We start from the raw sequence: 14899 nt of genomic DNA, 5'->3' as shown, positions 1-14899 counted from the left end.
CACCAATCAATGTATGTAGGAATTCAGAAATCATCAAAGCAAATAAGATATTAGACTAGCTCAATCACGAAAAACTAAATTGCAATGACAAATCCTAAAAACATTCAATAGAGACATGAAAACAAGACATTCAAATCAAATGCAAACCATCGCAAATGTGAATGTCTCCTCCAGAATTCTCCATTGTCCTTCTTTCTCCTTCAAATTTCTTTGTTTGTGGATCTCACCTATAAATGCAAAGGTATAGCATGAAAGCAAGATTGACAAGACGAGATGATAGCGTAAGGATACTAGAAGCGTGATTGATTGATCGGGGGGGCCATGATTGAAGAAATTCATCCAATTTATAGATAAATTGGAGAAAAGACAAGATTAGCATGAAGAGATTTGAAAGGAAATTTCAAATCAAGAATGACAAATATGACAAATTATGACAAAATTGACACTTTCTATGCAAGATTGATTGATTGACAAATTATGACAAAATTGACAAGATTGCTATGCAAAATTGATTGATTGACAAATTATGACAAATTATGACAAGATTGCTATGTCATTCCCATGAAATTAGGGGAAATATTAGAAAAATAGGAGAAAATAGAAAATTAGATGAATTGGAAATTGGAAAATTGGAAAATTAGGTAAATTAATTAATAATTTTTCATTCATTAATTAATTCACAAAAAGAGGGAGGAATTAATTAGCCAATTAAATAAATATTTAATTATGACAAGAAGACTTAGGATAAATAAATAAATTGTTTAACCTAGAGGGAAAATGACAAACAAGATTAAATGAATAAATCATAAAACCTTAGAAGATGAATTAGAAATGCAAGGACGACAATTAGGTCTTGACAAAAGATAATTGATGTCGATTTGATCATGATTCTGATTAACAAAGGACCAATGCTAATAAATGATTTGATTGATAAATGTGCCAATTGACGAGGAACAATGACTAATTGATCCAAATTGACATGATTGAGAAGGACGACGATCGATGACAAATCGATCGCAACGCAAAATGACAAGATTGAAAAATGACAACGATCGATGAGAAATCGATCACAAAATGACAAGATTGAAAAGAGGACAAAACCCTAATTCTATCATCGATTAGGATTGACGATGTCCAAAATGAAATCGAATTGATGATGTCAAAATATGCCAAATGAGCAACCACATTGATGCGACAGGATAAGATCGACCAAAATCATGACTGAAGATTATTATCAACAAGACCAAATTTGAAAGCAAGACAAATGAAGAATGCAGAAGAAGGACTCAATGCTCGCAAATGATAAAGACCAAGTGCACAACATAGAAGAAATGTTAATGCGACGCAAAAACCCTAAAATAAGGCAATGCGCAAATGTTAAAGTATAACTCCGCAAGCGTTGACCATTTTTAGACGTCTACTGAAATGTATACAAATGTTTTTGTAGGTGATTACGTGAAATATTAGCATTAATTTTTTTTAAATAAACACACTTTGGAATTCAAAGGTATATACATTTCCTACATGTAAATACATTTTAATTATCATACATTGCTACATTTCATTATGTAGGGAAAACTTTATATATATGTGTGTGTGTGTGTGTACACACACACACATACATATATGTATACATATATACACATATATATGTATATGTGTGTGTACATATATGTACATACATGTATATATGTGTGTGGGTGTACATATATACATATATATGTACACATATACATATATATATAGATATATATGTATACATATATACGTATATATGTACATGTATACACATATATGTACATTTCGTATATATGTACATACATACACATATATGTACATATATGTATATGTGTACATATATATTTATGTACATATATATTCAAAATTTATTTTTTATTTCCTGCTCATTACTTTTTACTAACGATTATTCATTCACCAACAACCTCTCATATTTTCTTCAATTTTTTCAAAGGGTATGATATCTCTGAAATGGGTTTAGATGTTTTGGCGAGTTATCTCTAAAGTCGATTCAAACAAAGATTCATAAGACTGGTGAAAAAAATTATCCTCCTTATTTTCAATAAGAATACTGGACCCCAAATGAAACCTATGTTTTCTAGTGAAATACCTCTTTCCTTGTTTAAACTTGTTTCTATCTTCAGATATTTCTTGAGCTATTTTTGCACGAAGTTTTATTATAGCATCTATAAATAGCTTATGGTTTAGGAGGGCAACCCGACAAATAGATATCCATAGGAATTAACTTATCTACTCTGTGAATGGTCCTATAACGAATTTGTACTAAACATTCCTCCTGTAATAGTACAGGATCCCATAGCAATTACATATTTTGGTTTAGGCATTTGTTCATATGCCGACACATAGTCAGAAGTGTGAGTTCTTGGTCGAGTAATTATTCATACCGACATACAATTTATTAGAATCTAAAATGGTGTGCGTACTCATTGGTCCTGAATCCCCCTAGTATCAAGAGACCTTTGCTTACTTAAAAGATAACACCATTCCCCCACACCTTACCAAAACCCAACAACAAACCTTCATCCGTCGATGTGCTCGTTACACTATCCTTGGAGACACCTTGTTCAGAAGGCACTTTCGATGGTTCCCTCCTAAGGTGTTTAGACAACAAGAGGCTGAATGGGCACTACATGAAGTGCACGAAGGTATCTGTGGGGCACACTCAAGTGGGTTCACTTTGGCTAAAAATATCTTGAGAACAAGATACTACTAGCCTAAAATGGAAGTAGATGCATATAATTATGTGAATAAATGTATCCCTTGCCCGAAAACATGGCGACAAGATCCATGCACCATCACAAGAATTGCAACTGTTCATTACACCTTGGCCCCTCTCACAGTGGGGGCTTGATCTCATTGGGAAAATCCACCCTACATCCTCTAACGGTCATAAATTCATTATCACCACCACTGAATATTTCACCAAGTGGGTGGAGGCCATCCCTCTTACCTTCACCACTAGTAAGTTGATCTACAAATTCATTCTAAACTACTTGATCTATCGATATGGAATCCCCAAGGTTATCATTACAGATAACAACAGACAATTCAAAAATCAGGATGTTAAAGAGCTCTGCCAAAAATTTGATATCCAACATTGCTTCTACACCCCATATTATCCACAAGGTAATGGTCAAGATGAGGGTTCTAACAAAACCTTAATCAAAATCCTCAAAAAGACAGTCAATGAAGTTGGTCGTGATTAGCACCTACAACTCTACCCTACTCTGTGGGATTACTGCACCTCCATCTGCACACCCACAGGTGCCACCCCATATTCCCTTGTCTTTGGCTTTGAAGTCATCCTCCCTCTTGAGATCAAGATCCCCTCTCTAAGGGTGTCGTTGTAGGATATCCTCTCAGATGAGGAATACAGGGTTGCCAGACTACAAGAGCTAGAACTACTGGATGAAATTCGCCTCAAGGTCTTAAACCATCTCTGGGTATGTTAGAATCACCTACTCTTGAGTTACCAAAAGAAGGTCAGAACCTGAGAGTTTGAAATTGGTGATCTCGTCGTCATGGAAAATCAGAGAAACATTCAAGAAAGAGAGAAGAAAAGCAAGTTTGAGCCTAATTGGCTTGGATCATATGTGATCACAACAAAGTATGAATTAGGGGCATATCATTTTTCTACTTCTGAAGGAGATCCTTTGGATGATCCAATGAACATCATGCACCTAAAAATACTCTATGCCTAGTCCTCAAAAGGTCATCAATTGTCAAAAAATGAAAAAAATAAAAAAATCAAGAAAAATATTAAAAAAAAGAAAAGAGAAAAAGATCCTGAAAAAAGATTGTCACTCTGGTGAAAACCTGGTAAACAGGCGCCTTGTGACACAAAAAAATATATAAAAAACAAAAAAAAGTAAAGTAAAATCAATTTGTCCATTAGTGAAAACCACTTTGTGGCGCTATGGGCAAGTACCTTGGTGAAAATATGCATGCAGGCGTTGAGGTAAATAATCTAGATAGATCCTCTATCAAGTTAGTGTTCCATCACCTCATATCCATCACCCTCACTATCCAATTCGCTCACCACTATGTTCCTCCACTCCCGCCAGAATAACCACACATGTGATGATGAGTCTTCGCCTAAATTGTGAATAAATATTGTCCCATCAAACTGAGCTTTTGTCTCCCGTTTCTTGAGCTAGTGCCTCTATGTGAGCCTCATCAAGTCTTGAGGTCAATCCTTAGTCCACAAGTTAGTCTTCAAGATCATCTGGTCAATTGCCTAGTCCAAATCCACCCACCCTATCCTTTGCCCTAGGGATGAATCCTTCCCTCGTCTGGCAGTTTAATCCTCCATCCTAATCCTACTCTTGGCAAGAGACATCAGTTGGTCATGTATGGGTGTCTTGTTTGATTTCTTGGATTTTTATTTTGACTTGCATCTTTTGTCCTACGACTACATCTATCTACAACTACCTAGATCTTCCATATCTGATTATGTTTACAATAGGTGCATATTGGGGCATATTTTTATGGCATGGTGTGTTTTGGATCTCTCTTGTATGAACCAATGTCCTAGGTACTAGTGTCTATCAACACTTACCTTCTCGTGTACAAGAGATATCAGTGTGTTTGAGGGTTTCCTTGCATGTACCCACAACTTTGTATTAGTGTTCCTCAACACTTGCATAGCTGTGTATAAGGAAATCCCATTTGACTGTGAGTAAGTCCATGCCTTGGGGTTTCTCATGGCATCCTATTTTTCTCATGGCATCCTTGGTTCCTATAATTAGTGGTACGGGTTACCTAGGGCAATATTAAACTAGGTTGGCTATCCACATCTTTTGTGCACAACTCTCCCATCATTCTACAAATTCCTAATTCTATCCATCTAATAATCTCGTGGAGTCTTCAATTCCCCCCCCCTCCCTATTCTTCTATTTCTATCTAAGATCATTGTACTATTGTCAGCATATTCACAAAAACATTTTGCATTATCCATTCATTTCATTATCCACTTAGGTTGGCATCATTCATTTTATTATTCATCTAGATTGTATTATCTATTCATTTAGGCTACATTATCTATTCATTTCATTACACTATTCACTTAGATTATCATTTTCACAAGCATTAACCACTTACATTGCATTTAGATTGCATTGCATCCTACACCCATCTTGCATACGTCATTAGGTTACATTATCCATTCATATTAGATGGCATTAATTCATTCGCTTAATTACATTCATTGTCCATATTGCACTTACATTACATTATTCATTCATTTCATAATTCATTTAGATTGCATCATTTGAATAGCATTAATCATTTACATTGCATTATCTGTGTAGGTGGCATTACATTTATCATTCATTCCTCATTTAGATTGCATTTATTACTCATTTAGACTAATTTATCATTTATCATAAATCATTTGTATTCACATCTATTATTCCATTGCATATTCATAATACATTAAACATCCTCATATACAACATATATGCGCATCAAAACATCTCAAAAAACATGTGCACCTACATAATCATTCTTCTTGCATCCACAACATATCATACACACATGCACATGCATCCATCTTGCATCCATAAACATGTCAGTAACACATCATAAGTATAGATATATAAGCATCTATCCTACATCACAAACAGGTCAACACAATACATCCATAATCATCATCCATGCATCACATCATAAAATAATAAACATGGTCCATCATAATAAGATACATGTATCACCACCTCCAAAAATCATATTATAAGCTCAAAAACATGAATATGTCTGTCATAATACAATGATCACCCCGAAGGGTCAAAATATAACACATAAGCCAAAATGGAGCTATCTCTCTCCACTTGTCTCCCCAGCCCCCTCCTTAGCACCTCCTCCCCCAGATCCTCCTGCTCCCCCTGATCTACGTGGCTTAAAACAAACCGATCCACCCATCTGCTGGCCCTGTGAGGACCACTGGCAGTGTGTTTTGTGAGATTCAACACTCTCTGTGTATGAGGTTGCTCACTGCTCTGCGGGTACCACTCCCTAGTATAGCCCCCTATAGTAGGTCACCTCTTGACCTGCCCTCTCTCTCTCTCTCTCTCTCTCTCTCTCTCTCTCTCTCTCTCTCTCTCTCTCTCTCTCTCTCTCTCTCTCCCTCTCTCCTCTCTCTCTCTCTCTCTCTCTCTCTCTCTCTCTCTCTCTCTCTCTGTGGGTGTGTGTTGCATCATATCAGAATACATCTACCCAAACCCTATAGGGACCAACATCTGATGTGCCACATCCCTCTCCCCCCACAATCGTGTGGAATCTGCCTTTGCCCTCTGTACTTGGCCCCACAACTCCTCTATCTCATCATCCTACCGACAGAGAATGTCTTGTAAGGTGCCAATAACGGTCCCTAACCATGCCTCCTTTAGCATCCATTCAGACTCTTCCCTGTCCCTCCTTAGATCATCTACCTTCATCCTCACAGTATGGAGGCTCTTTGTCAAGTCTTCTATCTCCCGTTGAAACCACTCCACCTCTGCCTCCAAACTCTGCCTCTTGGCTCCCTCTATCTATAGCTCATCCTCGAGCGAGTGTAGTCTCATCTGGGTGGCATCTCTCTGTTGCTGGAGTTGTCAAAATCAGCCTATGACACTCCTCCCTAGCCCCTGACCCTTCACCCTCTAACCAGTGCATTTGGAATGTCCATCGGTATGACCTCCTCTCTCCCACCATCCCCTCCCTCAGCTCCCTCCCCTATTGGTGGTGCTCCTGCCTGTCCCTGTCCTACCTCAAGCTCTCTCCTCCATAATACCCTAACCCTCCTCTACTGTCTACCAGCACCCCTCCATGTTGCAACCACAACCCTCTCACCAAGTCCATCATCCTCTTCGTCGACTACCTCATCTACTGTCGGTTGCATCTCATCATCCTCCAAAATGTTAGGAATGCTAAGGTGAACTAGAAAATGTCCCTCCCACTAACTCCTATATCCTCCAGTGGTCCCTGGATCCTCTCCTTCCCTGAGCCACTCATCCCAAACCAAATATGGTGCCATTTGGAAACTGGTCCTGCCCTCTAATGGACTCACTATCAGGCCCCAAAACCTCTCCTCTTGTGTCATCCGAGGATACAATGATATGTCTCCCACTATGTCCTAAACCCGACCGAACTATCTCACTACTCTATAAGGGGCGTAATACTCCATAATATATATGGACCTACCAAATAGCCACATCTCCACTCTGGCCTAGTGCAGCTGCCAGTCCGCCCCTCCATATCTCGTTGTCCAAAAATGGCGGCCATGTGAACTGCAAAAGCTTATAAAAAATGCGGTGCCAAAACCATATCGATCTTATCCATGTATAATGTAGCAGGCCCATGTACCTATCTACATATGGTCGTTGAGCACGCCTATCCTGTACACCTAGTGGTTGGGTAACTACAATATGCTCTCAAGCCCATATGTGAAGAAGTGTAACTCCTACAGATAAGCTAGGATACTCCCTGTACACAATGAGATGCATATCATGGTACAACTAAGCCAACATCACAGCTCCCCAAGCATACTTCACACAATCATGAACCATGTAATAAACGCACCTCCTCCATCCAACCAAAAACCCATGTCCTCCAAGATCAAGTATAATCCGTCCGCTCAAAAAATTGCAAATCACAAGTACTAGACAAGGAATATATTGGATACCCATCACCCGACCCAAATGCATCCTGCTCTTGTCCAGCATCAAGATGGCCTCATACTCACAAACCTCCCAGAGGTAAAAAAATTTCGCATCTAATCAGTACTCCGGGATGACTCCACGAATGGGGATGTTCAAGATCCTCTATACATCTAGCAAAGTCACCATCGCCTCTCTGATAGGTAGGTGGAAGGTGTTATACCTATTATCCCACCTCTCCATTAAAGTTGTCATCATCGCAATATGGGCTCGAGTCCTTGGCCGCCTACAGACAAAATGCAACCTCACAACAGCTTGGATCTCCAACTCATCAGACTACAACTGTCAATATAGTCTCATAGTCACTGGCCAGTGCTCCCTCGATGCCAGTGGTCCCAAATCTGCCTACATCCAACAATCCAATTCATCATCTCATATACTTAAGCCCTATCCAAGCCCTTGATGCACCTATGCCTTACCCCAAGCCAAAAATTCTAGGCTTATTTTTCCATCCCTTTCTTCCCTAGCACACGCACTAATTTACTTAGCACTCGCGCCAAACCCGTGGCGCTCACACCATTCTACAGGTGCACCCACTAACAGACCTCCACATGGGACCCCAGATCAAACTAGCATGAGTGTATGTGCCGCACTACCTTTTTCTCCCTCCCTGAGCTAATCCCAATCTACCCTAGCACGAGCGCCCATGCTGCAATAACCCTTTTCCTCCCTGACCTAACCCTAACTATCCCCAAAATGAGGTGCTCATGCCAAATGTGAGTGCTCGTGCTAGACCCTCTGCTTTCCCTATTGACTCGCAAGCACTCGCACTACCTAAGAGGCACGCGCGCTGAAACGACGATCAATGTGACCGCCTCGCTAGACTTTTTACCCTAATATAAGCCCTACTTCTAACCTAAATCTACAAAATCATAGAGGAGGATAGTCTACATACTGGTGGTCCATAGCCCTCGGGTCTCTCGTACCATCGGATCCTCTAGTGCAGTGCTCACGTGTGGGAATGTGATCCATCTCTTCTTCTCTTCTTCTAAGCTCTAGGTTGCTCCAATGCTTGTGTGTAACAATGACCCTTCATTGGGCCCTTTGTGGCTTATATGGACCCCCTTATGGGCCCATTCCCTTCGTGTTCTCCCTCCTTCTATCTCCTTTTCTATTTTCTATATCCCCTCTATCTTTCTTTCTCATTCATTTGTCACCCTTCCTTCTTTCTTCTTTTTGAGAATTTTCCATCAATGTTTTAAAAAAGTTCCGAAAAAAATTCTCGAGGGGGCATACACCACCCGTGTTTTACGCTAGTGTATCTTTTCTTTCTTCTATCTTTTACCCATCACCAAATTTGTCGCTGCATAAAAGAGGGGGCAAAATGTAGACACTTAAATTAATTATTTTAATTTATTTATTTAATTTCCTCACATAATTAATTTATTAATTATGTCAATTCCTATTCCTTCTCAATATTAATTAAATATAATTAATTTTTCACTATAGTCTATTGATTGATTTATTTAATAAATCAATCTACCTTTATTCTTCTAAAAAGCCCTAAAATCAATTCTCTCCAAATTCCTCCTTTTAATTAGTTAATTTCAATTAATTAATTAATCTAGGTGATTCCTACAAATCACCTTTTTCCTAATCCATCATTAACCTAATGAATTCTTCTAGAAGCCCCTAATCTCACTTATCATTATTCTTCTAATTTTTAATTCCCTCCACTCATTCTCTCTCCTAGTCAAATCCACCTACAAATCTCATTTGTCCTAATCCCACCTAATAATTCTTCTAATCCCTCTCCTAATGAGTTGCTAGTGGCTAATCCTCATGATTAGCCACAAAGTCAACTCCTTGTCTCTTCCATCCAACCACCTTCCTTAAATGTCATTTTCCTAGGTGAATGTGAGATTTTCAAATTTTCACATTCCTCTAGACATCTCCTCCTCCAAGGAATTTTTAATTCCTCTTTATTCCTCCAATCCCTATCATTATCCTTTTTGAGGAATCTTTAATTCCACATCCCCATCTCTCAAGGAATATTTTATTTCTTTATCTTCCCTACGTACATTGGTAAGTCTTCCCAATGAACCTTTAGGAGTGTGGAGACAATAAAGGCCTTTATGGCATATCTCTTGGTCTCCACACTTGTCTTGTCACCTTCTCTTGGGCCATGTGTGGGCTCACATCGAATCCTGACCCTTCATCTTGAATCAATCATGGCCCTCCATTTCTTCTCCTCTTCTCCTATAAATTGAGGACTCCATCCCCTTATTTCACATCTCCAAGTTAGCCAAGTTTATGTTGTCCAATTGAGTCTAAGCATCCAAACTCTACTCAAATTTTCATTTATCCATCACTAAGTCAAAATCCCCCATCCATTCCATCTAATCATCTTGTGCACAATCTTGGAGAGCCATCCACATTCAACAAGGGAGCCAATCCAATCAAGTCAAGGAGGGGTGCATCCTTGGCTTCATCAAAGGCTCAATCCGAAGGAGAAGGTATATATTTGCAAGGTATAAACAGTTTGTTTTATGTTTTTATATGGTTGTTTGATGTTTTCATGTTTTTGTGTGTTTGAATGCTTTATTTGCATACTAACCATCTAATATCACTTTGCTTGTTTTTCCCCTATGTGTGTGTGTGTGTGTGTACATACATATATATATATATATAGACACACACACACACACACACACACACACACACACACACACACACACACACACACACACACACACACATATATGTACATATAAATGTATATACCATATATATGTACATATAAATGTATGTGTATATATATATATACATGTATATATATATATATATATATATATATATATATATTACTTGTATATATATACATACATATACTTGTGTGTGTGTGTGTGTGCATATACATATACATATAGATATATATGTACATATACATATATATATATACATGTGTATACATATATATACATGTATATATATGTATATATGTATACATATATATGTATATATATGTATACATATATATGTATATATACACATATATATCTATGAACATATAGATATACATGTATATATATGTATATATATGCATATACATATACATACATATACATATATATATACATATATATATATATACATGTATGTATATATATACATACATGTACATGTATGTATATATATACATACATGTACATGTATGTATATATGTGTGTGTGTGTACATGTATATATATATGTGTGTGTATATGTGTATATATATATATGTATGTATATATATACATGTATATATACACGTATACATGTATATACATATATGTATATATACATGTATATATGTATGTATGTTATATACATATATATTTATATGTATATATGTATGTATGTATATATATATATGTGTGTGTGTATGTATGTATGTATATGTATATATACATTATACATATATATATATATATATATATACATACACACACATATGTGTGTGTGCACATATATACGCACGCACACACACACATCCATTTGTTTCACATATGTTGTGTAAATATCATAAGGTTAAAATTTAATTTTATTTTATGCACACTGTTTTATTTTCTTTTAGTTTTAGGTTAAACTCTTTATGTACATACATTACTGAATAGTCACACTTTTCAAAACCAAAAATTAAATTAAAAAATTCCAAAGCATGCAAATCTTTTCAATAAATATGTCCCTTTCAACATTAAAGAGCACTCCGCATGGAATTTATCCTTTCAACTTTAATTTGGATTTTATTTAAATAACTCTTTTTTAGTTCTTCACTTTTATTTATTTTTTATTTTTTTAGATCAACCTATAGTCATATGAATGACCAGGAGACTCCAATAAATAGCTCCCAACACCTTCACCAACTTCTATTCATATTGAGGTAACATTTGGACACTTATCGGCTTAAGTCTAGTCCCTTCTCCTTCTATGCAAACTCATAAAGGAGCTGTTCTACGAAAACGGGCATAACTTTTTGCTAGATTTTTTAAATTCAAAAGATGTTGGAAATTTGGCTTGGATCTCTATGCAGTGGTGTAAATGAGTTTTTCAAATTCTACTCCAAAAATTAGGGCCACACATTTGAAGTTAGACCTTCTTTTCAAACTTCAAATGCACATAACATTGTCATATGAATTAATTTTTCAGTAATTTTTTTTGGGAGAATCTATCAGAAAATCATAAGGAATTTATTTTTTCTATCAATATTTTATTTAGAATTTTTTTTGATGTGTTTCCTTATATTTTCAAGTTGGGATTACAATCAACCTTTCACATTTGGATTTGCGTCTAAAATAAACAAGTGTCTTTTAATCCCCAAAATCACTTTCATATGATCTCCTCTTGGATCCCAATAGTAACCTTTGATGATAAAAGATAAGTGATCTTGTTTTCATTCTTAGGGGGTCTTCCTAGAGAAGTGATCACTCTAGGAGACAACCTCAACTCTCATGTTTCAATGAAGTATAAATAGCAAGGGTGAGTCAAAAGACACACCTCTTGGAAGTAGAATCTTGTCATTTTGGGCTAAGGCTCTAATAACTTTATATCTTAGACAAGTTAAGATACAGAGCGGGTTACCTTCTTCATTTCATGAATTTAGGTCTCAATGTACCCTTGTGAGAATACCCCTAGTTGAGCTTGTAAAGCCTATAGTTGAACTTTGTGGCCATCATTTTTTTTGTATGCAAGGATTGATAATCTCACTTGAGTAGGATTGTTTGTGTGTTTCATGTGCTTGGATGTTCAGAACACTTTCCCCACTTGAAGAAAAAAAGGGGAATTCGAATTAAGCCATAGGTTTTCGTCTTTTGCATTTATTTTTTTCTATTTTCATATTTAATTAAAAATGCCAAAATAAAAAATCCAAAAAAATATAAAAAACAAAAAAATATTTGGCTTAAACATCTACTATTACAAATCCATTTGACCAAATCACCATAGTAAACATCGCTAAACATCTATCACCATGAAAAAGTCTCAAAATCACTCATACATTTCTCATCTTCTAGCAAACTTCACAAAACATGAGGACAAAAATACACAAATATTAGAGAACTAATTGTTTCTTGCTTAAGAAAATTGTTCCAGTCAAACACCATCATGTTACCTAAAATTGTTCAACAAACCAACATGGTGGAATGATAGTGACTTTTGTGAATACTGTAGGACCAAAGGACATAAAACTTTTGATTGTGTAACATTGAAAAACCTCATCCAGGACTTTATTGATCAAGGTGACATTACTATGTAAGAAAATCTTAATAATTTACCTAGTTAGGAATTAGGCATATGTCAAGATAATTTTTCCAAGCATGATCAAAATCATCTACCTATGACTAGGAATGATTCATCCAAAATAATTACACAATTGACATATCCCACAAAGAAATTGGCCTACACATACCCTCCATCTCTCCCACCATTCCTTCATACCCTAAAGCTTCCCAACACCAATCTACGCCATCTCCATGAAACAGTAAATCTAATCATGAAACCTTTCAATTTTATCCCCAAGGGTTATATACAATATAAATCCAAGCTAATCCATTTCTTTATATGAATCCCTTATACAATTTAGAGAACCTAGATCCAATGGCACCACATTCTATATTCCCAATGAAACCTACTCCAAAGAGTCCCATTCAAAATCCATTCTCATCATGCCAAAGTGTTGAATCCTTCCAAGAACCCCCCATACATATCCAAATTCATATCATGTCATTATAATTGGATCCATGTGAAGAGGATAACCCAAAGTATGAAGAAACAAGTCCTAAAGTAAATAAAGATCAAAAGCCTAAAACATTCTATTCCCATCCAATTTTCACCAAGGTCCCATCTCTCAAGAGTCTTATGATAATCCATCTCTTTCCATTTCAGGAGAAAATTATTCTTCCAACCCCCATTCATAATCCACCTCCTAAGAAAGACCATGCTTTCCCTTCCATCCCATCCAATGATCCCATTCAAAATCAAAAGAAAAGAACAAATTCCAATGATCCTCCTCCATGTCAAGATAAAAGTATCCATTTATCTCCATGCCATGATCCCAATCCAACTCAATAACCCATCACCCCTATCCAAGCTATTCATGAACCCCTTACATATCACATTGGTTCCTCCACTTTTATCCAACCCAATTTACTTCATGAACTTATCATTCCTTCCATATCTTATCCACCTCAAAATGGACTCGCATGTTGTTTCAAAAGAAATCAGTGTTGAATTGGTAAAATGATTTGTCAAAACATGCATTATCAAGGATTGAAGGGTTAGTCATTTATGAACAAGGTATATTAGAACCCCTTCATATCAAATAAAATCCCAATTATCATGGCCTTGGCTGCATAGCTCACTCTCAAAACATCGATATCCATGCTAAATCCCACACACCTCCATCTAAATCCAAACATGGACATTACCCTCCATATCTTCCATCTATCTTAGGTCCTTATACCCCAAACAAAATCCTTCATCCCTTCCATCCATCTTAGGTCCTTATATCCCTCCGTCTACTATCCATATAACCCCTAACTCACACTCTACTTACCATGCCATAAATCAAGATCAACAAAGGCCTAGGTCATAATTACATGTCACTTAAGCTTACTTAGGGAGCATATAGGATATTTTAGAAGAATCTCCACTTTAGGTGGAATAATATCTTATCCTTTTTTGTCTCATGTCATAAGATTATGAGTTTTATGTTCTCACCTTGGCATATTTGACCAAGGGATCTCCTATGTACTTTAATCTATTGCAATTCAATCTAGTTGATTAAATATATTTGCATTATTGATAGGAATATGGTTTATTCTTATCATATTATTTCTCTCTTGTTATTGTGCTTTCCATTAGGCCTCTATATCTTTGGTGGCTACCTTCATAGCCAATTCTTACAGGTACCTCACCTAAACTACTACCTTCACTGAGATAGGCGAGAGAAAAGACTAAAAACAAAAACTAAAATCTAAAGGATGATATACCAAATTCTTATAGCATGTACCACTACTTGACATATACAATATGTTCAAAGAACAAATTAAACCAAGCACAACTCAACTTATACCTATTTGTGTATGAGTATTTCATCATAAATTTGAAGCTTATGAAGAATTTAGAAGGAGAATAAAATATTATTTACAACTAAAAGATTCATAATTTGATAACACAAACAATGACCTA

This window comes from Cryptomeria japonica, chromosome 3 (assembly GCF_030272615.1).
Source record: "Cryptomeria japonica chromosome 3, Sugi_1.0, whole genome shotgun sequence".
Lineage (NCBI taxonomy): Eukaryota > Viridiplantae > Streptophyta > Pinopsida > Cupressales > Cupressaceae > Cryptomeria > Cryptomeria japonica.
The sequence above is the reverse complement of the archived record's forward strand: the minus strand, read 5'-3'. Positions refer to the sequence as shown.